The 27,560-nt window shown below is 57.1% G+C and overlaps 1 protein-coding gene across 1 annotated transcript in view; it reads right to left on the reverse strand.

Moving 5' to 3' along the window:
• Window positions 1–27,560, reverse strand: part of EMC3 (ER membrane protein complex subunit 3) — a 53,559-nt gene that overhangs the window by 22,640 nt on the left and 3,359 nt on the right. The window lies entirely within an intron of this gene.

Below are 27,560 nucleotides of genomic sequence, written 5' to 3' on the forward strand. Positions count from 1 at the left end.
TCAGGAGCATGACCAGGCGTTGTAGGGAGGTCATACAGGCACGTGGAGGCCACACACAATACTCAGCCTCATCAGGAGCATGCCCAGGCGTTGTAGGGAGGTCATACAGGCACGTGGAGGCCACACACAATACTCAGCCTCATCAGGAGCATGCCCAGGCGTTGTAGGGAGGTCATACAGGCACGTGGAGGCCACACACAATACTCAGCCTCATCAGGAGCATGCCCAGGCATTGTAGGGAGGTCATACAGGCACGTGGAGGCCACACACAATACTCAGCCTCATCAGTTGCATGCCCAGGTGTTGTAGGGAGGTCATACAGGCACGTGGAGGCCACACACAATACTCAGCCTCATCAGGAGCATGCCCAGGCGTTGTAGGGAGGTCATACAGGCACGTGGAGGCCACACACAATACTCAGCCTCATCAGGAGCATGCCCAGGCATTGTAGGGAGGTCATACAGGCACGTGGAGGCCACACACAATACTCAGCCTCATCAGTTGCATGCCCAGGTGTTGTAGGGAGGTCATACAGGAACGTGGAGGCCACACACAATACTCAGCCTCATCAGGAGCATGACCAGGCGTTGTAGGGAGGTCATACAGGCACGTGGAGGCCACACACAATACTCAGCCTCATCAGGAGCATGCCCAGGCGTTGTAGGGAGGTCATACAGGCACGTGGAGGCCACACACAATACTCAGCCTCATCAGGAGCATGCCCAGGCGTTGTAGGGAGGTCATACAGGCACGTGGAGGCCACACACAATACTCAGCCTCATCAGGAGCATGCCCAGGCGTTGTAGGGAGGTCATACAGGCACGTGGAGGCCACACACAATACTCAGCCTCATCAGGAGCATGCCCAGGCGTTGTAGGGAGGTCATACAGGCACGTGGAGGCCACACACAATGCTCAGCCTCATCAGGAGCATGCCCAGGCGTTGTAGGGAGGTCATACAGGCACGTGGAGGCCACACACAATACTCAGCCTCATCAGGAGCATGCCCAGGCGTTGTAGGGAGGTCATACAGGCACGTGGAGGCCACACACAATACTCAGCATCAGCAGGAGCATGCCCAGGCATTGTAGGGAGGTCATACAGGCACGTGGAGGCCACACACAATACTCAGCCTCATCAGTTGCATGCCCAGGTGTTGTAGGGAGGTCATACAGGCACGTGGAGGCCACACACAATACTCAGCCTCATCAGGAGCATGCCCAGGCGTTGTAGGGAGGTCATACAGGCACGTGGAGGCCACACACAATACTCAGCCTCATCAGGAGCATGCCCAGGCATTGTAGGGAGGTCATACAGGCACGTGGAGGCCACACACAATACTCAGCCTCATCAGTTGCATGCCCAGGTGTTGTAGGGAGGTCATACAGGCACGTGGAGGCCACACACAATACTCAGCCTCATCAGGAGCATGCCCAGGCGTTGTAAAGAGGTCATACAGGCACGTGGAGGCCACACACAATACTCAGCCTCATCAGGAGCATGCCCAGGCGTTGTAGGGAGGTCATACAGGCACGTGGAGGCCACACACAATACTCAGCCTCATCAGGAGCATGCCCAGGTGTTGTAGGGAGGTCATACAGGCACGTGGAGGCCACACACAATATTCATCCTCATCAGGAGCATGCCCAGGCGTTGTAGGGAGGTCATACAGACACGTGGAGGCCACACACAATACTCAGCCTCATCAGGAGCATGCCCAGGCGTTGTAGGGAGGTCATACAGGCACGTGGAGGCCACACACAATGCTCAGCCTCATCAGGAGCGTGCCCAGGCGTTGTAGGGAGGTCATACAGGCACGTGGAGGCCACACACAATACTCAGCCTCATCAGGAGCATGCCCAGGCGTGGTAGGGAGGTCATACAGGCACGTGGAGGCCACACACAATACTCAGCCTCATCTGGAGCATGCCCAGGCGTTGTAGGGAGGTCATACAGGCACGTGGAGGCCACACACAATGCTCAGCCTCATCAGGAGCGTGCCCAGGCGTTGTAGGGAGGTCATACAGGCACGTGGAGGCAACACACAATACTCAGCCTCATCAGGAGCGTGCCCAGGCGTTGTAGGGAGGTCATACAGGCACGAGGAGGCCACACACAATGCTCAGCCTCATCAGGAGCATGCCCAGGCGTTGTAGAGAGGTCATACAGGCAAGTGGAGGCCACACACAATACTCAGCCTCATCAGGAGCATACCCAGGCGTTGTAGGGAGGTCATACAGGCACGTGGAGGCCACACACAATACTCAGCCTCATCAGGAGCATGCCCAGGCGTTGTAGGGAGGTCATACAGGCACGTGGAGGCCACACACAATACTCAGCCTCATCAGGAGCATACCCAGGCGTTGTAGAGAGGTCATACAGGCACGTGGAGGCCACACACAATACTGAGTCTCATCAGGAGCATGCCCAGGCGTTGTAGGGAGGTCATACAGGCACGTGGAGGCCACACACAATACTCAGCCTCATCAGGAGCATGCCCAGGCGTTGTAGGGAGGTCATACAGGCACGTGGAGGCCACACACAATACTCAGCCTCATCAGGAGCATGCCCAGGCGTTGTAGGGAGGTCATACAGGCACGTGGAGGCCACACACAATACTCAGCCTCATCAGGAGTATGCCCAGGCGTTGTAGGGTGGTCATACAGGCACGTGGAGGCCACACACAATACTCAGCCTCATCAGGAGCATGCCCAGGCGTTGTAGGGTGGTCATACAGGCACGTGGAGGCCACACACAATACTCAGCCTCATCAGGAGCATGCCCAGGCGTTGTAGGGAGGTCATACAGGCACGTGGAGGCCACACACAATACTCAGCCTCATCAGGAGCATGCCCAGGCGTTGTAGGGAGGTCATACAGGCACGTGGAGGCCACACACAATACTCAGCCTCATCAGGAGCATGCCCAGGCGTTGTAGGGAGGTCATACAGGCACGTGGAGGCCACACACAATACTCAGCCTCATCAGGAGCATGCCCAGGCGTTGTAGGGAGGTCATACAGGCACGTGGAGGCCACACACAATACTCAGCCTCATCAGGAGTATGCCCAGGCGTTGTAGGGTGGTCATACAGGCACGTGGAGGCCACACACAATACTCAGCCTCATCAGGAGCATGCCCAGGCGTTGTAGGGAGGTCATACAGGCACGTGGAGGCCACACACAATACTCAGCCTCATCAGGAGCATGCCCAGGCGTTGTAGGGAGGTCATACAGGCACGTGGAGGCCACACACAATACTCAGCCTCATCAGGAGCATGCCCAGGCGTTGTAGGGAGGTCATACAGGCACGTGGAGGCCACACACAATACTCAGCCTCATCAGGAGCATGCCCAGGCGTTGTAGGGAGGTCATACAGGCACGTGGAGGCCACACACAATACTCAGCCTCATCAGGAGCATGCCCAGGCGTTGTAGGGAGGTCATATAGGCACGTGGAGGCCACACACAATACTCAGCCTCATCAGGCGCATGCCCAGGCATTGTAGGGAGGTCATACAGGCACGTGGAGGCCACACACAATACTCAGCCTCATCAGGAGCGTGCCCAGGCGTTGTAGGGAGGTCATACAGGCACGTGGAGGCCACACACAATGCTCAGCCTCATCAGGAGCATGCCCAGGCGTTGTAGGGAGGTCATACAGGCACGTGGAGGCCACACACAATACTCAGCCTCATCAGGAGCGTGCCCAGGCGTTGTAGGGAGGTCATATAGGCACGTGGAGGCCACACACAATACTCAGCCTCATCAGGAGCATGCCCAGGCGTTGTAGGGAGGTCATACAGGCACGTGGAGGCCACACACAATACTCAGCCTCATCAGGAGCATGCCCAGGCGTTGTAGGGAGGTCATACAGGCATGTGGAGGCCACACACAATACTCAGCCTCATCAGGAGCATGCCCAGGCGTTGTAGGGAGGTCATATAGGCACGTGGAGGCCACACACAATACTCAGCCTCATCAGGCGCATGCCCAGGCATTGTAGGGAGGTCATACAGGCACGTGGAGGCCACACACAATACTCAGCCTCATCAGGCGCATGCCCAGGCGTTGTAGGGAGGTCATATAGGCACGTGGAGGCCACACACAATACTCAGCCTCATCAGGAGCGTGCCCAGGCGTTGTAGGGAGGTCATACAGGCACGTGGAGGCCACACACAATACTCAGCCTCATCAGGAGCATGCCCAGGCGTTGTAGGGAGGTCATACAGACACGTGGAGGCCACACACAATACTCAGCCTCATCAGGAGCATGCCCAGGCGTTGTAGGGAGGTCATATAGGCACGTGGAGGCCACACACAATACTCAGCCTCATCAGGAGCATGCCCAGGCGTTGTAGGGAGGCCATACAGGCACGTGGAGGCCACACACAATACTCAGCCTCATCAGGAGCATGCCCAGGCGTTGTAGGGAGGTCATATAGGCACGTGGAGGCCACACACAATACTCAGTCTCATCAGGAGCATGCCCAGGCGTTGTAGGGAGGTCATACAGGCACGTGGAGGCCACACACAATACTCAGCCTCATCAGGAGCATACCCAGGCATTGTAGGGAGGTCATACAGGCACGTGGAGGCCACACACAATACTCAGCCTCATCAGGAGCGTGCCCAGGCGTTATAGGGAGGTCATACAGGCACGTGGAGGCCACACACAATACTCAGCCTCATCAGGAGCATGCCCAGGCGTTGTAGGGAGGTCATACAGGCACGTGGAGGCCACACACAATACTCAGCCTCATCAGGAGCATGCCCAGGCGTTGTAGGGAGGTCATATAGGCACGTGGAGGCCACACACAATACTCAGCCTCATCAGGCGCATGCCCAGGCATTGTAGGGAGGTCATACAGGCACGTGGAGGCCACACACAATACTCAGCCTCATCAGGCGCATGCCCAGGCGTTGTAGGGAGGTCATATAGGCACGTGGAGGCCACACACAATACTCAGCCTCATCAGGAGCGTGCCCAGGCGTTGTAGAGAGGTCATACAGGCACGTGGAGGCCACACACAATGCTCAGCCTCATCAGGAGCATGCCCAGGCGTAGTAGGGAGGTCATACAGGCACCTGGAGGCCACACACAATGCTCAGCCTCATCAGGAGCATGCCCAGGCGTTGTAGGGAGGTCATACAGGCACGTGGAGGCCACACACAATACTCTGCCTCATCAGGAGCATGCCCAGGCGTTGTAGGGAGGTCATACAGGCACGTGGAGGCCACACACAATACTCAGCCTCATCAGGAGCATGCCCAGGCGTAGTAGGGAGGTCATACAGGCACCTGGAGGCCACACACAATGCTCAGCCTCATCAGCAGCATGCCCAGGCGTTGTAGGGAGGTCATACAGACACGTGGAGGCCACACACAATACTCAGCCTCATCAGGAGCATGCCCAGGTGTTGTAGGGAGGTCATACAGACACGTGGAGGCCACACACAATACTCAGCCTCATCAGGAGCATGCCCAGGTGTTGTAGGGAGGTCATACAGGCACGTGGAGGCCACACACAATACTCAGCCTTATCAGGAGCATGCCCAGGTGTTGAAGGGAGGCCATACAGGCACGTGGAGGCCACACACAATACTCAGCCTCATCAGGAGCATGCCCAGGCGTTGTAGGGAGGTCATATAGGCACGTGGAGGCCACACACAATACTCAGCCTCATCAGGAGCATGCCCAGGCGTTGTAGGGAGGTCATACAGGCACGTGGAGGCCACACACAATACTCAGCCTCATCGGGAGCATGCCCAGGCGTTATAGGGAGGTCATACAGGCACGTGGAGGCCACACACAATACTCAGCCTCATCAGGAGCATACCCAGGCATTGTAGGGAGGTCATACAGGCACGTGGAGGCCACACACAATACTCAGCCTCATCAGGAGCGTGCCCAGGCGTTATAGGGAGGTCATACAGGCACGTGGAGGCCACACACAATACTCAGCCTCATCAGGAGCATGCCCAGGCGTTGTAGGGAGGTCATACAGGCACGTGGAGGCCACACACAATACTCAGCCTCATCAGGAGCATGCCCAGGCGTTATAGGGAGGTCATACAGGCACGTGGAGGCCACACACAATACTCAGCCTCATCAGGAGCATGCCCAGGCATTGTAGGGAGGTCATACAGGCACGTGGAGGCCACACACAATACTCAGCCTCATCAGGAGCATGCCCAGGCGTTGTAGGGAGGTCATACAGGCACGTGGAGGCCACACACAATACTCAGCCTCATCAGGAGCATGCCCAGGCGTTGTAGGGAGGTCATACAGGCACGTGGAGGCCACACACAATACTCAGCCTCATCAGGAGCATGCCCAGGCGTTGTAGGGAGGTCATACAGGCACGTGGAGGCCACACACAATACTCAGCCTCATCAGGAGCATGCCCAGGCGTTGTAGGGAGGTCATACAGGCACGTGGAGGCCACACACAATACTCAGCCTCATCAGGAGCATGCCCAGGCGTTGTAGGGAGGTCATACAGGCACGTGGAGGCCACACACAATACTCAGCCTCATCAGTTGCATGCCCAGGCGTTGTAGGGAGGTCATACAGGCACGTGGAGGCCACACACAATACTCAGCCTCATCAGGAGCATACCCAGGCGTTGTAGGGAGGTCATACAGGCACATGGAGGCCACACACAATACTCAGCCTCATCAGGAGCATGCCCAGGCGTTGTAGGGAGGTCATACAGGCACGTGGAGGCCACACACAATACTCAGCCTCATCAGGAGCGTGCCCAGGCGTTATAGGGAGGTCATACAGGCACGTGGAGGCCACACACAATACTCAGCCTCATCAGGAGCATGCCCAGGCGTTGTAGGGAGGTCATACAGGCACGTGGAGGCCACACACAATACTCAGCCTCATCAGGAGCATGCCCAGGCGTTGTAGGGAGGTCATATAGGCACGTGGAGGCCACACACAATACTCAGCCTCATCAGGCGCATGCCCAGGCATTGTAGGGAGGTCATACAGGCACGTGGAGGCCACACACAATACTCAGCCTCATCAGGCGCATGCCCAGGCGTTGTAGGGAGGTCATATAGGCACGTGGAGGCCACACACAATACTCAGCCTCATCAGGAGCGTGCCCAGGCGTTGTAGAGAGGTCATACAGGCACGTGGAGGCCACACACAATGCTCAGCCTCATCAGGAGCATGCCCAGGCGTAGTAGGGAGGTCATACAGGCACCTGGAGGCCACACACAATGCTCAGCCTCATCAGGAGCATGCCCAGGCGTTGTAGGGAGGTCATACAGGCACGTGGAGGCCACACACAATACTCTGCCTCATCAGGAGCATGCCCAGGCGTTGTAGGGAGGTCATACAGGCACGTGGAGGCCACACACAATACTCAGCCTCATCAGGAGCATGCCCAGGCGTAGTAGGGAGGTCATACAGGCACCTGGAGGCCACACACAATGCTCAGCCTCATCAGCAGCATGCCCAGGCGTTGTAGGGAGGTCATACAGACACGTGGAGGCCACACACAATACTCAGCCTCATCAGGAGCATGCCCAGGTGTTGTAGGGAGGTCATACAGGCACGTGGAGGCCACACACAATACTCAGCCTTATCAGGAGCATGCCCAGGTGTTGAAGGGAGGCCATACAGGCACGTGGAGGCCACACACAATACTCAGCCTCATCAGGAGCATGCCCAGGCGTTGTAGGGAGGTCATATAGGCACGTGGAGGCCACACACAATACTCAGCCTCATCAGGAGCATGCCCAGGCGTTGTAGGGAGGCCATACAGGCACGTGGAGGCCACACACAATACTCAGCCTCATCAGGAGCATGCCCAGGCGTTGTAGGGAGGTCATATAGGCACGTGGAGGCCACACACAATACTCAGCCTCATCAGGAGCATGCCCAGGCGTTGTAGGGAGGTCATACAGGCACGTGGAGACCACACATAATACTCAGCCTCATCAGGAGCATGCCCAGGCGTTGTAGAGAGGTCATACAGGCACGTGGAGGCCACACACAATACTCAGCCTCATCAGGAGCATGCCCAGGCGTTGTAGGGAGGCCATACAGGCACGTGGAGGCCACACACAATACTCAGCCTCATCAGGAGCATGCCCAGGCGTTGTAGGGAGGTCATACAGGCACGTGGAGGCCACACACAATACTCAGCCTCATCAGGAGCATACCCAGGCATTGTAGGGAGGTCATACAGGCACGTGGAGGCCACACACAATACTCAGCCTCATCAGGAGCGTGCCCAGGCGTTATAGGGAGGTCATACAGGCACGTGGAGGCCACACACAATACTCAGCCTCATCAGGAGCATGCCCAGGCGTTGTAGGGAGGTCATACAGGCACGTGGAGGCCACACACAATACTCAGCCTCATCAGGAGCATGCCCAGGCGTTGTAGGGAGGTCATACAGGCACGTGGAGGCCACACACAATACTCAGCCTCATCAGGAGCATGCCCAGGCGTTGTAGGGAGGTCATACAGGCACGTGGAGGCCACACACAATACTCAGCCTCATCAGGAGTATGCCCAGGCGTTGTAGGGTGGTCATACAGGCACGTGGAGGCCACACACAATACTCAGCCTCATCAGGAGCATGCCCAGGCGTTGTAGGGTGGTCATACAGGCACGTGGAGGCCACACACAATACTCAGCCTCATCAGGAGCATGCCCAGGCGTTGTAGGGAGGTCATACAGGCACGTGGAGGCCACACACAATACTCAGCCTCATCAGGAGCATGCCCAGGCGTTGTAGGGAGGTCATACAGGCACGTGGAGGCCACACACAATACTCAGCCTCATCAGGAGCATGCCCAGGCGTTGTAGGGAGGTCATACAGGCACGTGGAGGCCACACACAATACTCAGCCTCATCAGGAGCATGCCCAGGCGTTGTAGGGAGGTCATACAGGCACGTGGAGGCCACACACAATACTCAGCCTCATCAGGAGTATGCCCAGGCGTTGTAGGGTGGTCATACAGGCACGTGGAGGCCACACACAATACTCAGCCTCATCAGGAGCATGCCCAGGCGTTGTAGGGAGGTCATACAGGCACGTGGAGGCCACACACAATACTCAGCCTCATCAGGAGCATGCCCAGGCGTTGTAGGGAGGTCATACAGGCACGTGGAGGCCACACACAATACTCAGCCTCATCAGGAGCATGCCCAGGCATTGTAGGGAGGTCATACAGGCACGTGGAGGCCACACACAATACTCAGCCTCATCAGGAGCATGCCCAGGCGTTGTAGGGAGGTCATACAGGCACGTGGAGGCCACACACAATACTCAGCCTCATCAGGAGCATGCCCAGGCGTTGTAGGGAGGTCATATAGGCACGTGGAGGCCACACACAATACTCAGCCTCATCAGGCGCATGCCCAGGCATTGTAGGGAGGTCATACAGGCACGTGGAGGCCACACACAATACTCAGCCTCATCAGGAGCGTGCCCAGGCGTTGTAGGGAGGTCATACAGGCACGTGGAGGCCACACACAATGCTCAGCCTCATCAGGAGCATGCCCAGGCGTTGTAGGGAGGTCATACAGGCACGTGGAGGCCACACACAATACTCAGCCTCATCAGGAGCGTGCCCAGGCGTTGTAGGGAGGTCATATAGGCACGTGGAGGCCACACACAATACTCAGCCTCATCAGGAGCATGCCCAGGCGTTGTAGGGAGGTCATACAGGCACGTGGAGGCCACACACAATACTCAGCCTCATCAGGAGCATGCCCAGGCGTTGTAGGGAGGTCATACAGGCACGTGGAGGCCACACACAATACTCAGCCTCATCAGGAGCATGCCCAGGCGTTGTAGGGAGGTCATATAGGCACGTGGAGGCCACACACAATACTCAGCCTCATCAGGCGCATGCCCAGGCATTGTAGGGAGGTCATACAGGCACGTGGAGGCCACACACAATACTCAGCCTCATCAGGCGCATGCCCAGGCGTTGTAGGGAGGTCATATAGGCACGTGGAGGCCACACACAATACTCAGCCTCATCAGGAGCGTGCCCAGGCGTTGTAGGGAGGTCATACAGGCACGTGGAGGCCACACACAATACTCAGCCTCATCAGGAGCATGCCCAGGCGTTGTAGGGAGGTCATATAGGCACGTGGAGGCCACACACAATACTCAGCCTCATCAGGAGCATGCCCAGGCGTTGTAGGGAGGCCATACAGGCACGTGGAGGCCACACACAATACTCAGCCTCATCAGGAGCATGCCCAGGCGTTGTAGGGAGGTCATATAGGCACGTGGAGGCCACACACAATACTCAGTCTCATCAGGAGCATGCCCAGGCGTTGTAGGGAGGTCATACAGGCACGTGGAGGCCACACACAATACTCAGCCTCATCAGGAGCATACCCAGGCATTGTAGGGAGGTCATACAGGCACGTGGAGGCCACACACAATACTCAGCCTCATCAGGAGCGTGCCCAGGCGTTATAGGGAGGTCATACAGGCACGTGGAGGCCACACACAATACTCAGCCTCATCAGGAGCATGCCCAGGCGTTGTAGGGAGGTCATACAGGCACGTGGAGGCCACACACAATACTCAGCCTCATCAGGAGCATGCCCAGGCGTTGTAGGGAGGTCATATAGGCACGTGGAGGCCACACACAATACTCAGCCTCATCAGGCGCATGCCCAGGCATTGTAGGGAGGTCATACAGGCACGTGGAGGCCACACACAATACTCAGCCTCATCAGGCGCATGCCCAGGCGTTGTAGGGAGGTCATATAGGCACGTGGAGGCCACACACAATACTCAGCCTCATCAGGAGCGTGCCCAGGCGTTGTAGAGAGGTCATACAGGCACGTGGAGGCCACACACAATGCTCAGCCTCATCAGGAGCATGCCCAGGCGTAGTAGGGAGGTCATACAGGCACCTGGAGGCCACACACAATGCTCAGCCTCATCAGGAGCATGCCCAGGCGTTGTAGGGAGGTCATACAGGCACGTGGAGGCCACACACAATACTCTGCCTCATCAGGAGCATGCCCAGGCGTTGTAGGGAGGTCATACAGGCACGTGGAGGCCACACACAATACTCAGCCTCATCAGGAGCATGCCCAGGCGTAGTAGGGAGGTCATACAGGCACCTGGAGGCCACACACAATGCTCAGCCTCATCAGCAGCATGCCCAGGCGTTGTAGGGAGGTCATACAGACACGTGGAGGCCACACACAATACTCAGCCTCATCAGGAGCATGCCCAGGTGTTGTAGGGAGGTCATACAGGCACGTGGAGGCCACACACAATACTCAGCCTTATCAGGAGCATGCCCAGGTGTTGAAGGGAGGCCATACAGGCACGTGGAGGCCACACACAATACTCAGCCTCATCAGGAGCATGCCCAGGCGTTGTAGGGAGGTCATATAGGCACGTGGAGGCCACACACAATACTCAGCCTCATCAGGAGCATGCCCAGGCGTTGTAGGGAGGCCATACAGGCACGTGGAGGCCACACACAATACTCAGCCTCATCAGGAGCATGCCCAGGCGTTGTAGGGAGGTCATATAGGCACGTGGAGGCCACACACAATACTCAGCCTCATCAGGAGCATGCCCAGGCGTTGTAGGGAGGTCATACAGGCACGTGGAGGCCACAAACAATACTCAGCCTCATCAGGAGCATACCCAGGCATTGTAGGGAGGTCATACAGGCACGTGGAGGCCACACACAATACTCAGCCTCATCAGGAGCGTGCCCAGGCGTTATAGGGAGGTCATACAGGCACGTGGAGGCCACACACAATACTCAGCCTCATCAGGAGCATGCCCAGGCGTTGTAGGGAGGCCATACAGGCACGTGGAGGCCACACACAATACTCAGCCTCATCAGGAGCATGCCCAGGCGTTGTAGGGAGGTCATATAGGCACGTGGAGGCCACACACAATACTCAGCCTCATCAGGAGCATGCCCAGGCGTTGTAGGGAGGTCATACAGGCACGTGGAGGCCACACACAATACTCAGCCTCATCAGGAGCATGCCCAGGCGTTATAGGGAGGTCATACAGGCACGTGGAGGCCACACACAATACTCAGCCTCATCAGGAGCATACCCAGGCATTGTAGGGAGGTCATACAGGCACGTGGAGGCCACACACAATACTCAGCCTCATCAGGAGCGTGCCCAGGCGTTATAGGGAGGTCATACAGGCACGTGGAGGCCACACACAATACTCAGCCTCATCAGGAGCATGCCCAGGCGTTGTAGGGAGGTCATACAGGCACGTGGAGGCCACACACAATACTCAGCCTCATCAGGAGCATGCCCAGGCGTTATAGGGAGGTCATACAGGCACGTGGAGGCCACACACAATACTCAGCCTCATCAGGAGCATGCCCAGGCATTGTAGGGAGGTCATACAGGCACGTGGAGGCCACACACAATACTCAGCCTCATCAGGAGCATGCCCAGGCGTTGTAGGGAGGTCATACAGGCACGTGGAGGCCACACACAATACTCAGCCTCATCAGGAGCATGCCCAGGCGTTGTAGGGAGGTCATACAGGCACGTGGAGGCCACACACAATACTCAGCCTCATCAGGAGCATGCCCAGGCGTTGTAGGGAGGTCATACAGGCACGTGGAGGCCACACACAATACTCAGCCTCATCAGTTGCATGCCCAGGCGTTGTAGGGAGGTCATACAGGCACGTGGAGGCCACACACAATACTCAGCCTCATCAGGAGCATACCCAGGCGTTGTAGGGAGGTCATACAGGCACATGGAGGCCACACACAATACTCAGCCTCATCAGGAGCATGCCCAGGCGTTGTAGGGAGGTCATACAGGCACGTGGAGGCCACACACAATACTCAGCCTCTTCAGGAGCGTGCCCAGGCGTTATAGGGAGGTCATACAGGCACGTGGAGGCCACACACAATACTCAGCCTCATCAGGAGCATGCCCAGGCGTTGTAGGGAGGTCATACAGGCACGTGGAGGCCACACACAATACTCAGCCTCATCAGGAGCATGCCCAGGCGTTGTAGGGAGGTCATATAGGCACGTGGAGGCCACACACAATACTCAGCCTCATCAGGCGCATGCCCAGGCATTGTAGGGAGGTCATACAGGCACGTGGAGGCCACACACAATACTCAGCCTCATCAGGCGCATGCCCAGGCGTTGTAGGGAGGTCATATAGGCACGTGGAGGCCACACACAATACTCAGCCTCATCAGGAGCGTGCCCAGGCGTTGTAGAGAGGTCATACAGGCACGTGGAGGCCACACACAATGCTCAGCCTCATCAGGAGCATGCCCAGGCGTAGTAGGGAGGTCATACAGGCACCTGGAGGCCACACACAATGCTCAGCCTCATCAGGAGCATGCCCAGGCGTTGTAGGGAGGTCATACAGGCACGTGGAGGCCACACACAATACTCTGCCTCATCAGGAGCATGCCCAGGCGTTGTAGGGAGGTCATACAGGCACGTGGAGGCCACACACAATACTCAGCCTCATCAGGAGCATGCCCAGGCGTAGTAGGGAGGTCATACAGGCACCTGGAGGCCACACACAATGCTCAGCCTCATCAGCAGCATGCCCAGGCGTTGTAGGGAGGTCATACAGACACGTGGAGGCCACACACAATACTCAGCCTCATCAGGAGCATGCCCAGGTGTTGTAGGGAGGTCATACAGGCACGTGGAGGCCACACACAATACTCAGCCTTATCAGGAGCATGCCCAGGTGTTGAAGGGAGGCCATACAGGCACGTGGAGGCCACACACAATACTCAGCCTCTTCAGGAGCGTGCCCAGGCGTTATAGGGAGGTCATACAGGCACGTGGAGGCCACACACAATACTCAGCCTCATCAGGAGCATGCCCAGGCGTTGTAGGGAGGTCATACAGGCACGTGGAGGCCACACACAATACTCAGCCTCATCAGGAGCATGCCCAGGCGTTGTAGGGAGGTCATATAGGCACGTGGAGGCCACACACAATACTCAGCCTCATCAGGCGCATGCCCAGGCATTGTAGGGAGGTCATACAGGCACGTGGAGGCCACACACAATACTCAGCCTCATCAGGCGCATGCCCAGGCGTTGTAGGGAGGTCATATAGGCACGTGGAGGCCACACACAATACTCAGCCTCATCAGGAGCGTGCCCAGGCGTTGTAGAGAGGTCATACAGGCACGTGGAGGCCACACACAATGCTCAGCCTCATCAGGAGCATGCCCAGGCGTAGTAGGGAGGTCATACAGGCACCTGGAGGCCACACACAATGCTCAGCCTCATCAGGAGCATGCCCAGGCGTTGTAGGGAGGTCATACAGGCACGTGGAGGCCACACACAATACTCTGCCTCATCAGGAGCATGCCCAGGCGTTGTAGGGAGGTCATACAGGCACGTGGAGGCCACACACAATACTCAGCCTCATCAGGAGCATGCCCAGGCGTAGTAGGGAGGTCATACAGGCACCTGGAGGCCACACACAATGCTCAGCCTCATCAGCAGCATGCCCAGGCGTTGTAGGGAGGTCATACAGACACGTGGAGGCCACACACAATACTCAGCCTCATCAGGAGCATGCCCAGGTGTTGTAGGGAGGTCATACAGGCACGTGGAGGCCACACACAATACTCAGCCTTATCAGGAGCATGCCCAGGTGTTGAAGGGAGGCCATACAGGCACGTGGAGGCCACACACAATACTCAGCCTCATCAGGAGCATGCCCAGGCGTTGTAGGGAGGTCATATAGGCACGTGGAGGCCACACACAATACTCAGCCTCATCAGGAGCATGCCCAGGCGTTGTAGGGAGGTCATACAGGCACGTGGAGGCCACACACAATACTCAGCCTCATCAGGAGCATGCCCAGGCGTTGTAGGGAGGCCATACAGGCACGTGGAGGCCACACACAATACTCAGCCTCATCAGGAGCATGCCCAGGCGTTGTAGGGAGGTCATATAGGCACGTGGAGGCCACACACAATACTCAGCCTCATCAGGAGCATGCCCAGGCGTTGTAGGGAGGTCATACAGGCACGTGGAGACCACACATAATACTCAGCCTCATCAGGAGCATGCCCAGGCGTTGTAGAGAGGTCATACAGGCACGTGGAGGCCACACACAATACTCAGCCTCATCAGGAGCATGCCCAGGCGTTGTAGGGAGGCCATACAGGCACGTGGAGGCCACACACAATACTCAGCCTCATCAGGAGCATGCCCAGGCGTTGTAGGGAGGTCATACAGGCACGTGGAGGCCACACACAATACTCAGCCTCATCAGGAGCATACCCAGGCATTGTAGGGAGGTCATACAGGCACGTGGAGGCCACACACAATACTCAGCCTCATCAGGAGCGTGCCCAGGCGTTATAGGGAGGTCATACAGGCACGTGGAGGCCACACACAATACTCAGCCTCATCAGGAGCATGCCCAGGCGTTGTAGGGAGGTCATACAGGCACGTGGAGGCCACACACAATACTCAGCCTCATCAGGAGCATGCCCAGGCGTTGTAGGGAGGTCATATAGGCACGTGGAGGCCACACACAATACTCAGCCTCATCAGGCGCATGCCCAGGCATTGTAGGGAGGTCATACAGGCACGTGGAGGCCACACACAATACTCAGCCTCATCAGGCGCATGCCCAGGCGTTGTAGGGAGGTCATACAGGCACGTGGAGGCCACTCACAATACTGAGCCTCATCAGGAGCATGCCCAGGTGTTGTAGGGAGGTCATACAGGCACGTGGAGGCCACACACAATACTCAGCCTCATCAGGAGCGTGCCCAGGCGTTGTAGGGAGGTCATACAGGCACGTGGAGGCCACACACAATGCTCAGCCTCATCAGGAACATGCCCAGGCGTTGTAGGGAGGTCATACAGGCACGTGGAGGCCACACACAATACTCAGCCTCATCAGGAGCATGCCCAGGCGTAGTAGGGAGGTCATACAGGCACCTGGAGGCCACACACAATGCTCAGCCTCATCAGGAGCATGCCCAGGCGTTGTAGGGAGGTCATACAGGCACGTGGAGGCCACACACAATACTCAGCCTTATCAGGAGCATGCCCAGGTGTTGAAGGGAGGCCATACAGGCACGTGGAGGCCACACACAATACTCAGCCTCATCAGGAGCATGCCCAGGCGTTGTAGGGAGGTCATATAGGCACGTGGAGGCCACACACAATACTCAGCCTCATCAGGAGCATGCCCAGGCGTTGTAGGGAGGCCATACAGGCACGTGGAGGCCACACACAATACTCAGCCTCATCAGGAGCATGCCCAGGCGTTGTAGGGAGGTCATATAGGCACGTGGAGGCCACACACAATACTCAGCCTCATCAGGAGCATGCCCAGGCGTTGTAGGGAGGTCATACAGGCACGTGGAGGCCACACACAATACTCAGCCTCATCAGGAGCATGCCCAGGCGTTATAGGGAGGTCATACAGGCACGTGGAGGCCACACACAATACTCAGCCTCATCAGGAGCATACCCAGGCATTGTAGGGAGGTCATACAGGCACGTGGAGGCCACACACAATACTCAGCCTCATCAGGAGCATGCCCAGGCGTTATAGGGAGGTCATACAGGCACGTGGAGGCCACACACAATACTCAGCCTCATCAGGAGCGTGCCCAGGCGTTATAGGGAGGTCATACAGGCACGTGGAGGCCACACACAATACTCAGCCTCATCAGGAGCATGCCCAGGCGTTGTAGGGAGGTCATACAGGCACGTGGAGGCCACACACAATACTCAGCCTCATCAGGAGCATGCCCAGGCGTTATAGGGAGGTCATACAGGCACGTGGAGGCCACACACAATACTCAGCCTCATCAGGAGCATGCCCAGGCATTGTAGGGAGGTCATACAGGCACGTGGAGGCCACACACAATACTCAGCCTCATCAGGAGCATGCCCAGGCGTTGTAGGGAGGTCATACAGGCACGTGGAGGCCACACACAATACTCAGCCTCATCAGGAGCATGCCCAGGCGTTGTAGGGAGGTCATACAGGCACGTGGAGGCCACACACAATACTCAGCCTCATCAGGAGCATGCCCAGGCGTTGTAGGGAGGTCATACAGGCACGTGGAGGCCACACACAATACTCAGCCTCATCAGGAGCATGCCCAGGCGTTGTAGGGAGGTCATACAGGCACGTGGAGGCCACACACAATACTCAGCCTCATCAGTTGCATGCCCAGGCGTTGTAGGGAGGTCATACAGGCACGTGGAGGCCACACACAATACTCAGCCTCATCAGGAGCATGCCCAGGCGTTGTAGGGAGGTCATACAGGCACATGGAGGCCACACACAATACTCAGCCTCATCAGGAGCATGCCCAGGCGTTGTAGGGAGGTCATACAGGCACGTGGAGGCCACACACAATACTCAGCCTCATCAGGAGCATGCCCAGGCGTTGTAGGGAGGTCATACAGGCACGTGGAGGACACACACAATACTCAGCCTCATCAGGAGCATTCCCAGGCGTTGTAGGGAGGTCATACAGGCACGTGGAGGCCGCACACAATACTCAGCCTCATCAGGAGCATGCCCAGGCGTTGTAGAGAGGTCATACAGGCACGTGGAGGCCACACACAATACTCAGCCTCATCAGGAGCATGCCCAGGCGTTGTAGGGAGGTCATACAGGCACGTGGAGGCCACACACAATACTCAGCCTCATCAGGAGCATTCCCAGGCGTTGTAGGGAGGTCATACAGGCAACGTGGAGGTCATACACAATACTCAGCCTCATCAGGAGCATGCCCAGGCGTTGTAGGGAGGTCATACAGGCACGTGGAGGCCACACACAATGCTCAGCCTTATCAGGAGCATGCCCAGGCGTTGAAGGGAGGCCATACAGGCACGTGGAGGCCACACACAATACTCAGCCTCATCAGGAGCATGCCCAGGCGTTGTAGGGAGGTCATACAGGCACGTGGAGGCCACACACAATACTCAGCCTCATCAGGAGCATGCCCAGGCGTTGTAGGGAGGTCATACAGGCACGTGGAGGTCATACACAATACTCAGCCTCATCAGGAGCATGCCCAGGCGTTGTAGGGAGGTCATACAGGCACGTGGAGGCCACACACAATACTCAGCCTCATCAGGAGCATGCCCAGGCGTTGTAGGGAGGCCACACACTATACTCAGCCTCATCAGGAGCATGCCCAGGCGTTGTAGGGAGGTCATACAGGCACGTGTAGGCCACACACAATACTCAGCCTCATCAGGAGCATGTCCAGGCGTTGTAGGGAGGTCATACAGGCACGTGGAGGCCACACACAATACTCAGCCTCATCAGGAGCATGTCCAGGCGTTGTAGGGAGGTCATACAGGCACGTGGAGGTCATACACAATACTCAGCCTCATCAGGAGCATGCCCAGGCGTTGTAGGGAGGTCATACAGGTACGTGGAGGGCACACACAATACTCAGCCTCATCAGGAGCATGCCCAGGCGTTGTAGGGAGGTCATACAGGCACGTGGAGGCCACACACAATACTCAGCCTCATCAGGAGCATACCCAGGCGTTGTAGGGAGGTCATACAGGCACGTGGAGGCCACACACAATACTCAGCCTCATCAGGAGCACGCCCAGGCGTTGTAGGGAGGTCATACAGGCACGTGGAGGCCACACACAATACTCAGCCTCATCAGGAGCATGCCCAGGCGTTGTAGGGAGGTCATACAGGCACGTGGAGGCCACACACACTACTCAACCTCATCAGGAGCATGCCGAGGCGTTGTAGGGAGGTCATACAGACACGTGGAGGCCACACACACGACAACCTCATCAGGAGCATGCCCAGGCGTTGTAGGGAGGTCATACAGGCACGTGGAGGCCACACACAATACTCACCCTCATCAGGAGCATGCCCAGGCGTTGTAGGGAGGTCATACAGACACGTGGAGGCCACACACAATACTCAGCCTCATCAGGAGCATACCCAGGCGTTGTAGAGAGGTCATACAGACACGTGGAGGCCACACACAATACTCAGCCTCATCAGGAGCATGCCCAGGCGTTGTAGGGAGGTCATACAGGCACGTGGAGGCCACACACAATACTCAGCCTCATCAGGTGCATGCCCAGGCGTTGTAGGGAGGTCATACAGGCACGTGGAGGCCACACACAATACTCAGCCTCATCAGGAGCATGCCCAGGCGTTGTAGGGAGGTCATACAGGCACGTGGAGGCCACACACACTACTCAACCTCATCAGGAGCATGCCCAGGCGTTGTAGGGAGGTCATACAGGCACGTGGAGGCCACACACAATACTCAGCCTCATCAGGAGCATGCCCAGGCGTTGTAGGGAGGTCATACAGGCACGTGGAGGCCACACACAATACTCAGCCTCATCAGGAGCATGCCCAGGTGTTGTAGGGAGGTCATACAGGCACGTGGAGGCCACACACAATACTCAGCCTCATCAGGAGCATGCCCAGGCGTTGTAGGGAGGTCATACAGGCACGTGGAGGCCACACACAATACTCAGCCTCATCAGGAGCATGCCCAGGCGTTGTAGGGAGGTCATACAGGCACGTGGAGGCCACACACAATACTCAGCCTCATCAGGAGCATGCCCAGGCGTTGTAGGGAGGTCATACAGGCACGTGGAGGCCACACACAATACTCAGCCTCATCTGGAGCATGCCCAGGCGTTGTAGGGAGGTCATAAAGGCACGTGGAGGCCACACACAATGCTCAGCCTCATCAGGAGCGTGCCCAGGCGTTGTAGGGAGGTCATACAGGAACGTGGAGGCCACACACAATACTCAGCCTCATCAGGAGCATGCCCAGGCGTTGTAGGGAGGTCATACAGGCACGTGGAGGCCACACACAATACTCAGCCTCATCAGGAGCGTGCCCAGGCGTTGTAGGGAGGTCATACAGGAACGTGGAGGCCACACACAATACTCAGCCTCATCAGGAGCATGCCCAGGCGTTGTAGGGAGGTCATACAGGCACGTGGAGGCCACACACAATACTCAGCCTCATCAGGAGCATGCCCAGGCGTTGTAGGGTGGTCATACAGGTACGTGGAGGCCACACACAATACTCAGCCTCATCAGGAGCATGCCCAGGCGTTGTAGGGAGGTCATACAGGCACGTGGAGGCCACACACAATACTCAGCCTCATCAGGAGCATGCCCAGGCGTTGTAGGGAGGTCATATAGGCACGTGGAGGCCACACACAATACTCAGCCTCATCAGTTGCATGCCCAGGCGTTGTAGGGAGGTCATACAGGCACGTGGAGGCCACACACAATACTCAGCCTCATCAGGAGCATGCAAAGGCGTTGTAGGGAGGTCATACAGGCACGTGGAGGCCACACACAATACTCAGCCTCATCAGGAGCATGCCCAGGCGTTGTAGGGAGGTCATACAGGCACGTGGAGGCCACACACAATACTCAGCCTCATCAGTTGCATGCCCAGGCGTTGTAGGGAGGTCATACAGGCACGTGGAGGCCACACACAATACTCAGCCTCATCAGGAGCATGCCCAGGCGTTGTAGGGAGGTCATATAGGCACGTGGAGGCCACACACAATACTCAGCCTCATCAGGAGCATGCCCAGGCGTTGTAGGGAGGCCATACAGGCACGTGGAGGCCGCACACAATACTCAGCCTTATCAGGAGCATGCCCAGGCGTTGTAGGGAGGCCATACAGGCACGTGGAAGTCGCACACAATACTCAGCCTCATCAGGAGCATGCCCAGGCGTTGTAGGGAGGTCATACAGGCACGTGGAGGCCACACACAATACTCAGCCTCATCAGGAGCATGCCCAGGCGTTGTAGGGAGGTCATACAGGCACGTGGAGGCCACACACAATACTCAGCCTCATCAGGAGCATGCCCAGGCGTTGTAGGGAGGTCATACAGGCACGTGGAGGCCACACACAATACTCAGCCTCATCAGGAGCATGCCCAGGCGTTGTAGGGAGGTCATACAGGCACGTGGAGGCCACACACAATACTCAGCCTCATCAGGAGCATGCCCAGGCGTTGTAGGGAGGTCATACAGGCACGTGGAGGCCACACACAATACTCAGCCTCATCAGGAGCATGCCCAGGCGTTGTAGGGAGGTCATACAGGCACGTGGAGGCCACACACAATACTCAGCCTCATCAGGAGCATGCCCAGGCGTTGTAGGGAGGTCATACAGGCACGTGGAGGCCACACACAATATTCAGCCTCATCAGGAGCATGCCCAGGCATTGTAGGGAGGTCATACAGGCACGTGGAGGCCACACACAATACTCAGCCTCATCAGGAGCATGCCCAGGCGTTGTAGGGAGGTCATACAGGCACGTGGAGGCCACACACAATACTCAGCCTCATCAGGAGCATGCCCAGGCGTTGTAGGGAGGTCATACAGGCACGTGGAGGCCACACACAATACTCAGCCTCATCAGTAGCATGCCCAGGCGTTGTAGAGAGGTCATACAGGCACGTGGAGGCCACACACAATACTCAGCCTCATCAGGAGCATGCCCAGGCGTTGTAGGGAGGTCATACAGGCACGTGGAGGCCACACACAATACTCAGCCTCATCAGTTGCATGCCCAGGCGTTGTAGGGAGGTCATACAGGCACGTGGAGGCAACACACAATACTCAGCCTCATCAGGAGCATGCCCAGGCGTTGTAGGGAGGTCATACAGGCACGTGGAGGCCACACACAATACTCAGCCTCATCAGTTGCATGCCCAGGCGTTGTAGGGAGGCCATACAGGCACGTGGAGGCAACACACAATACTCAGCCTCATCAGGAGCATGCCCAGGCGTTGTAGGGAGGTCATACAGGCACGTGGATGCCACACACAATACTCAGCCTCATCAGGAGCATGCCCAGGCGTTGTAGGTAGGTCATACAGGCACGTGGAGGCCACACACAATACTCAGCCTCATCAGGAGCATGCCCAGGCGTTGTAGGGAGGTCATACAGGCACGTGGAGGCCACACACAATACTCAGCCTCATCAGGAGCATGCCCAGGCGTTGTAGGGAGGTCATACAGGCACGTGGAGGCCACACACAATACTCAGCCTCATCAGGAGCATGCCCAGGCGTTTTGGGGGGTCATACAGGCACGTGGAGGCCACACACAATACTCAGCCTCATCAGGAGCGTGCCCAAGAGTTGTAGGGAGGTCATACAGGCACGTGGAGGCCACACACAATACTCAGCCTCATCAGGAGCATGCCCAGGCGTTGTAGGGAGGTCATACAGGCACGTGGAGGCCACACACAATGCTCAGCCTCATCAGGAGCGTGCCCAAGAGTTGTAGGGAGGTCATACAGGCACGTGGAGGCCACACACAATACTCAGCCTCATCAGGAGCATGCCCAGGCGTTGCAGAGAGGTCATACAGGCAAGTGGAGGCCACACACAATACTCAGCCTCATCAGGAGCATGCCCAGGCGTTGTAGGGAGGTCATACTGGCACGTGGAGGTCATACACAATACTCAGCCTCATCAGGAGCATGCCCAGGCGTTGTAGGGAGGTCATACAGACACGTGGAGGCCACACACAATACTCAGCCTCATCAGGAGCATGTCCAGGCGTTGTAGGGAGGTCATACAGGCAACGTGGAGGTCATACACAATACTCAGCCTCATCAGGAGCGTGCCCAGGCGTTGTAGGGAGGTCATACAGGCACGTGGAGGCCACACACAATACTCAGCCTCATCAGGAGCATGCCCAGGCGTTGTAGGGAGGTCATACAGGCACGTGGAGGCCACACACAATACTCAGCCTCATCAGGAGCATGCCCAGGCGTTGTAGGGAGGTCATACAGGCACGTGGAGGCCACACACAATGCTCAGCCTCATCAGGAGCATGCCCAGGTGTTGAAGGGAGGCCATACAGGCACGTGGAGGCCACACACAATACTCAGCCTCATCAGGAGCATGTCCAGGCGTTGTAGGGAGGTCATACAGGCACGTGGAGGCCACACACAATACTCAGCCTCATCAGGAGCATGTCCAGGCGTTGTAGGGAGGTCATACAGGCACGTGGAGGTCATACACAATACTCAGCCTCATCAGGAGCATGCCCAGGCGTTGTAGGGAGGTCATACAGGTACGTGGAGGCCACACACAATACTCAGCCTCATCAGGAGCATGCCCAGGCGTTGTAGGGAGGTCATACAGGCACGTGGAGGCCACACGCAATACTCAGCCTCATCAGGAGCATGCCAGGCGTTGTAGGGAGGTCATACAGGCACGTGGAGGCCACACACAATACTCAGCCTCATCAGGAGCATACCCAGGCGTTGTAGAGAGGTCATACAGGCACGTGGAGGCCACACACAATACTCAGCCTCATCAGGAGCATGCCAGGCGTTGTAGGGAGGTCATACAGGCACGTGGAGGCCACACACAATACTCAGCCTCATCAGGAGCATGCCCAGGTGTTGTAGGGAGGTCATACAGGCACGTGGAGGCCACACACAATACTCAGCCTCATCAGGAGCATGCCCAGGCGTTGTAGGGAGGTCATACAGACACGTGGAGGCCACACACAATACTCAGCCTCATCAGGAGCATGCCCAGGCGTTGTAGGGAGGTCATACAGGCACGTGGAGGCCACACACAATACTCAGCCTCATCAGGAGCATACCCAGGTGTTGTAGGGAGGTCATACAGGCACGTGGAGGCCACACACAATACTCAGCCTCATCAGGAGCATGCCCAGGCGTTGTAGGGAGGTCATACAGGCACGTGGAGGCCACACACAATACTCAGCCTCATCAGGAGCATGCCCAGGCGTTGTAGGGAGGTCATACAGGCACGTGGAGGCCACACACAATACTCAGCCTCATCAGTTGCATGCCCAGGCGTTGTAGGGTAGTCATACAGGCACGTGGAGGCCACACACAATGCTCAGCCTTATCAGGAGCATGCCCAGGCGTTGTAGGGAGGTCATACAGGCACGTGGAGGCCACACACAATACTCAGCCTCATCAGGAGCATGCCCAGGCGTTGTAGGGAGGTCATACAGGCACGTGGAGGCCACACACAATACTCAGCCTCATCAGGCGCATGCCCAGGCGTTGTAGGGAGGTCATACAGGCACGTGGAGGCCACACACAATACTAAGCCTCATCAGGCGCATGTCCAGGCGTTGTAGAGGAGGTCATACAGGCACGTGGAGGCCACACACAATACTCAGCCTCATCAGGAGCACGTCCAGGCGTTGTAGGGAGGTCATACAGGCACGTGGAGGCCACACACAATACTCAGCCTCATCAGGAGCATGCCAGGCGTTGTAGGGAGGTCATACAGGCACGTGGAGGCCACACACAATACTCAGCCTCATCAGGAGCATGCCCAGGCGTTGTAGGGAGGTCATACAGACACGTGGAGGCCACACACTATACTCAGCCTCATCAGGAGCATGCCCAGGCGTTGTAGGGAGGTCATACAGGCACGTGGAGGTCACACACAATACTCAGCCTTATCAGGAGCATGCCCAGGCGTTGTAGGGTGGTCATACAGGCACGTGGAGGCCACACACAATACTCAGCCTCATCAGGAGCATGCCCAGGCGTTGTAGGGAGGTCATACAGGCACGTGGAGGCCACACACAATACTCAGCCTCATCAGGAGCACGCCCAGGCGTTGTAGGGAAGTCATACAGGCACGTGGAGGCCACACACAATACTCAGCCTCATCAGGAGCATGCCAGGCGTTGTAGGGAGGTCATACAGGCACGTGGAGGCCACACACAATACTCAGCCTCATCAGGAGCATGCCAGGCGTTGTAGGGAGGTCATACAGGCACGTGGAGGCCACACACAATACTCAGCCTCATCAGGGGCATGCCCAGGCGTTGTAGGGAGGTCATACAGGCACATGGAGGCCACACACAATACTCACCCTCATCAGGAGCATGCCCAGGTGTTGTAGGGAGGTCATACAGACACGTGGAGGCCACACACAATACTCAGCCTCATCAGGAGCATACCCAGGCGTTGTAGAGAGGTCATACAGGCACGTGGAGGCCACACACAATACTCAGCCTCATCAGGAGCATGCCCAGGCGTTGTAGGGAGGTCATACAGACACGTGGAGGCCACACACTATACTCAGCCTCATCAGGAGCATGCCCAGGCGTTGTAGGGAGGTCATACAGGCACGTGGAGGCCACACACAATACTCAGCCTCATCAGGAGCGTGCCCAGGTGTTGAAGGGAGGTCATACAGGCACGTGGAGGCCACACACAATAATGAGCCTCATTAGGAGCATGCCCAGGCGTTGTAGGGAGGTCATACAGGCACGTGGAGGCCACACACAATACTCAGCCTCATCAGGAGCATGCCCAGGCGTTGTAGGGAGGTCATACAGGCACGTGGAGGCCACACACAATACTCAGCCTCATCAGGAGCATGCCCAGGCGTTGTAGGGAGGTCATACAGGCACGTGGAGGCCACACACAATACTCAGCCTCATCAGGAGCATGCCCAGGCGTTGTAGGGAGGTCATACAGGCACGTGGAGGCCACACACAATACTCAGCCTCATCAGGAGCATGCCCAGGCGTTGTAGGGTGGTCATACAGGCACGTGGAGGCCACACACAATACTCAGCCTCATCAGGAGCATGCCCAGGCGTTGTAGGGAGGTCATACAGGCACGTGGAGGCCACACACAATACTCAGCCTCATCAGGCGCATGCCCAGGCGTTGTAGGGAGGTCATACAGGCATGTGGAGGCCACACACAATACTAAGCCTCATCAGGCGCATGTCCAGGCGTTGTAGGGAGGTCATACAGACACGTGGAGGCCACACACAATACTCAGCCTCATCAGGAGCATGCCAGGCGTTGTAGGGAGGTCATACAGGCACGTGGAGGCCACACACAATACTCAGCCTCATCAGGAGCACGTCCAGGCGTTGTAGGGAGGTCATACAGGCACGTGGAGGCCACACACAATACTCAGCCTCATCAGGAGCACGCCCAGGCGTTGTAGGGAGGTCATACAGGCACGTGGAGGCCACACACAATACTCAGCCTCATCAGGAGCATGCCAGGCGTTGTAGGGAGGTCATACAGGCACGTGGAGGCCACACACAATACTCAGCCTCATCAGGAGCATACCCAGGCGTTGTAGAGAGGTCATACAGGCACGTGGAGGCCACACACAATACTCAGCCTCATCAGGAGCATGCCCAGGCGTTGTAGGGAGGTCATACAGGCACGTGGAGGTCACACACAATACTCAGCCTCATCAGGAGCATGCCCAGGCGTTGTAGGGAGGTCATACAGGCACGTGGAGGCCACACACAATACTCAGCCTCATCAGGAGCATGCCCAGGCGTTGTAGGGTGGTCATACAGGCACGTGGAGGCCACATACAATACTCAGCCTCATCAGGAGCATGCCCAGGCGTTGTAGGGAGGTCATACAGGCACGTGGAGGCCACACACAATACTCAGCCTCATCAGGAGCACGCCCAGGCGTTGTAGGGAGGTCATACAGGCACGTGGAGGCCACACACAATACTCAGCCTCATCAGGAGCATGCCAGGCGTTGTAGGGAGGTCATACAGGCACGTGGAGGCCACACACAATACTCAGCCTCATCAGGGGCATGCCCAGGCGTTGTAGGGAGGTCATACAGGCACGTGGAGGCCACACACAATACTCAGCCTCATCAGGAGCATGCCCAGGCGTTGTAGGGAGGTCATACAGACACGTGGAGGCCACACACAATACTCAGCCTCATCAGGAGCATACCCAGGCGTTGTAGAGAGGTCATACAGGCACGTGGAGGCCACACACAATACTCACCCTCATCAGGAGCATGCCCAGGCGTTGTAGGGAGGTCATACAGACACGTGGAGGCCACACACTATACTCAGCCTCATCAGGAGCATGCCCAGGCGTTGTAGAGAGGTCATACAGGCACATGGAGGCCACACACAATACTCAGCCTCATCAGGAGCATGCCCAGGCGTTGTAGGGAGGTCATACAGGCACGTGGAGGCCACACACAATACTCAGCCTCATCAGGAGCATGCCCAGGCATTGTAGGGTGGTCATACAGGCACATGGAGGCCACACACAATACTCAGCCTCATCAGGAGCGTGCCCAGGTGTTGAAGGGAGGCAATACAGGCACGTGGAGGCCACACACAATACTCAGCCTCATCAGGAGCGTGCCCAGGTGTTGAAGGGAGGTCATACAGGCACGTGGAGGCCACACACAATACTGAGCCTCATTAGGAGCATGCCCAGGCGTTGTAGGGAGGTCATACAGGCACGTGGAGGCCACACACAATACTCAGCCTCATCAGGAGCATGCCCAGGCGTTGTAGGGAGGTCATACAGGCACGTGGAGGCCACACACAATACTGAGCCTCATCAGGAGCATGCCCAGGCGTTGTAGGGAGGTCATACAGGCACGTGGAGGCCACACACAATACTCAGCCTCATTGTGACTTGTTTTAAGGACATTACATCACAGTTGGATCAGCCTGTAGTGGGTTTTTCCACTGTAATTTTGGGGGTGACTCCACATCCAGGCCTCTATTGGTTAATAAAT

Source organism: Phyllobates terribilis, unplaced genomic scaffold (genome assembly GCF_046119375.1).
Source record: "Phyllobates terribilis strain yellow unplaced genomic scaffold, ASM4611937v1 Scaffold_8__6_contigs__length_399053987, whole genome shotgun sequence".
Classification (NCBI taxonomy): domain Eukaryota; kingdom Metazoa; phylum Chordata; class Amphibia; order Anura; family Dendrobatidae; genus Phyllobates; species Phyllobates terribilis.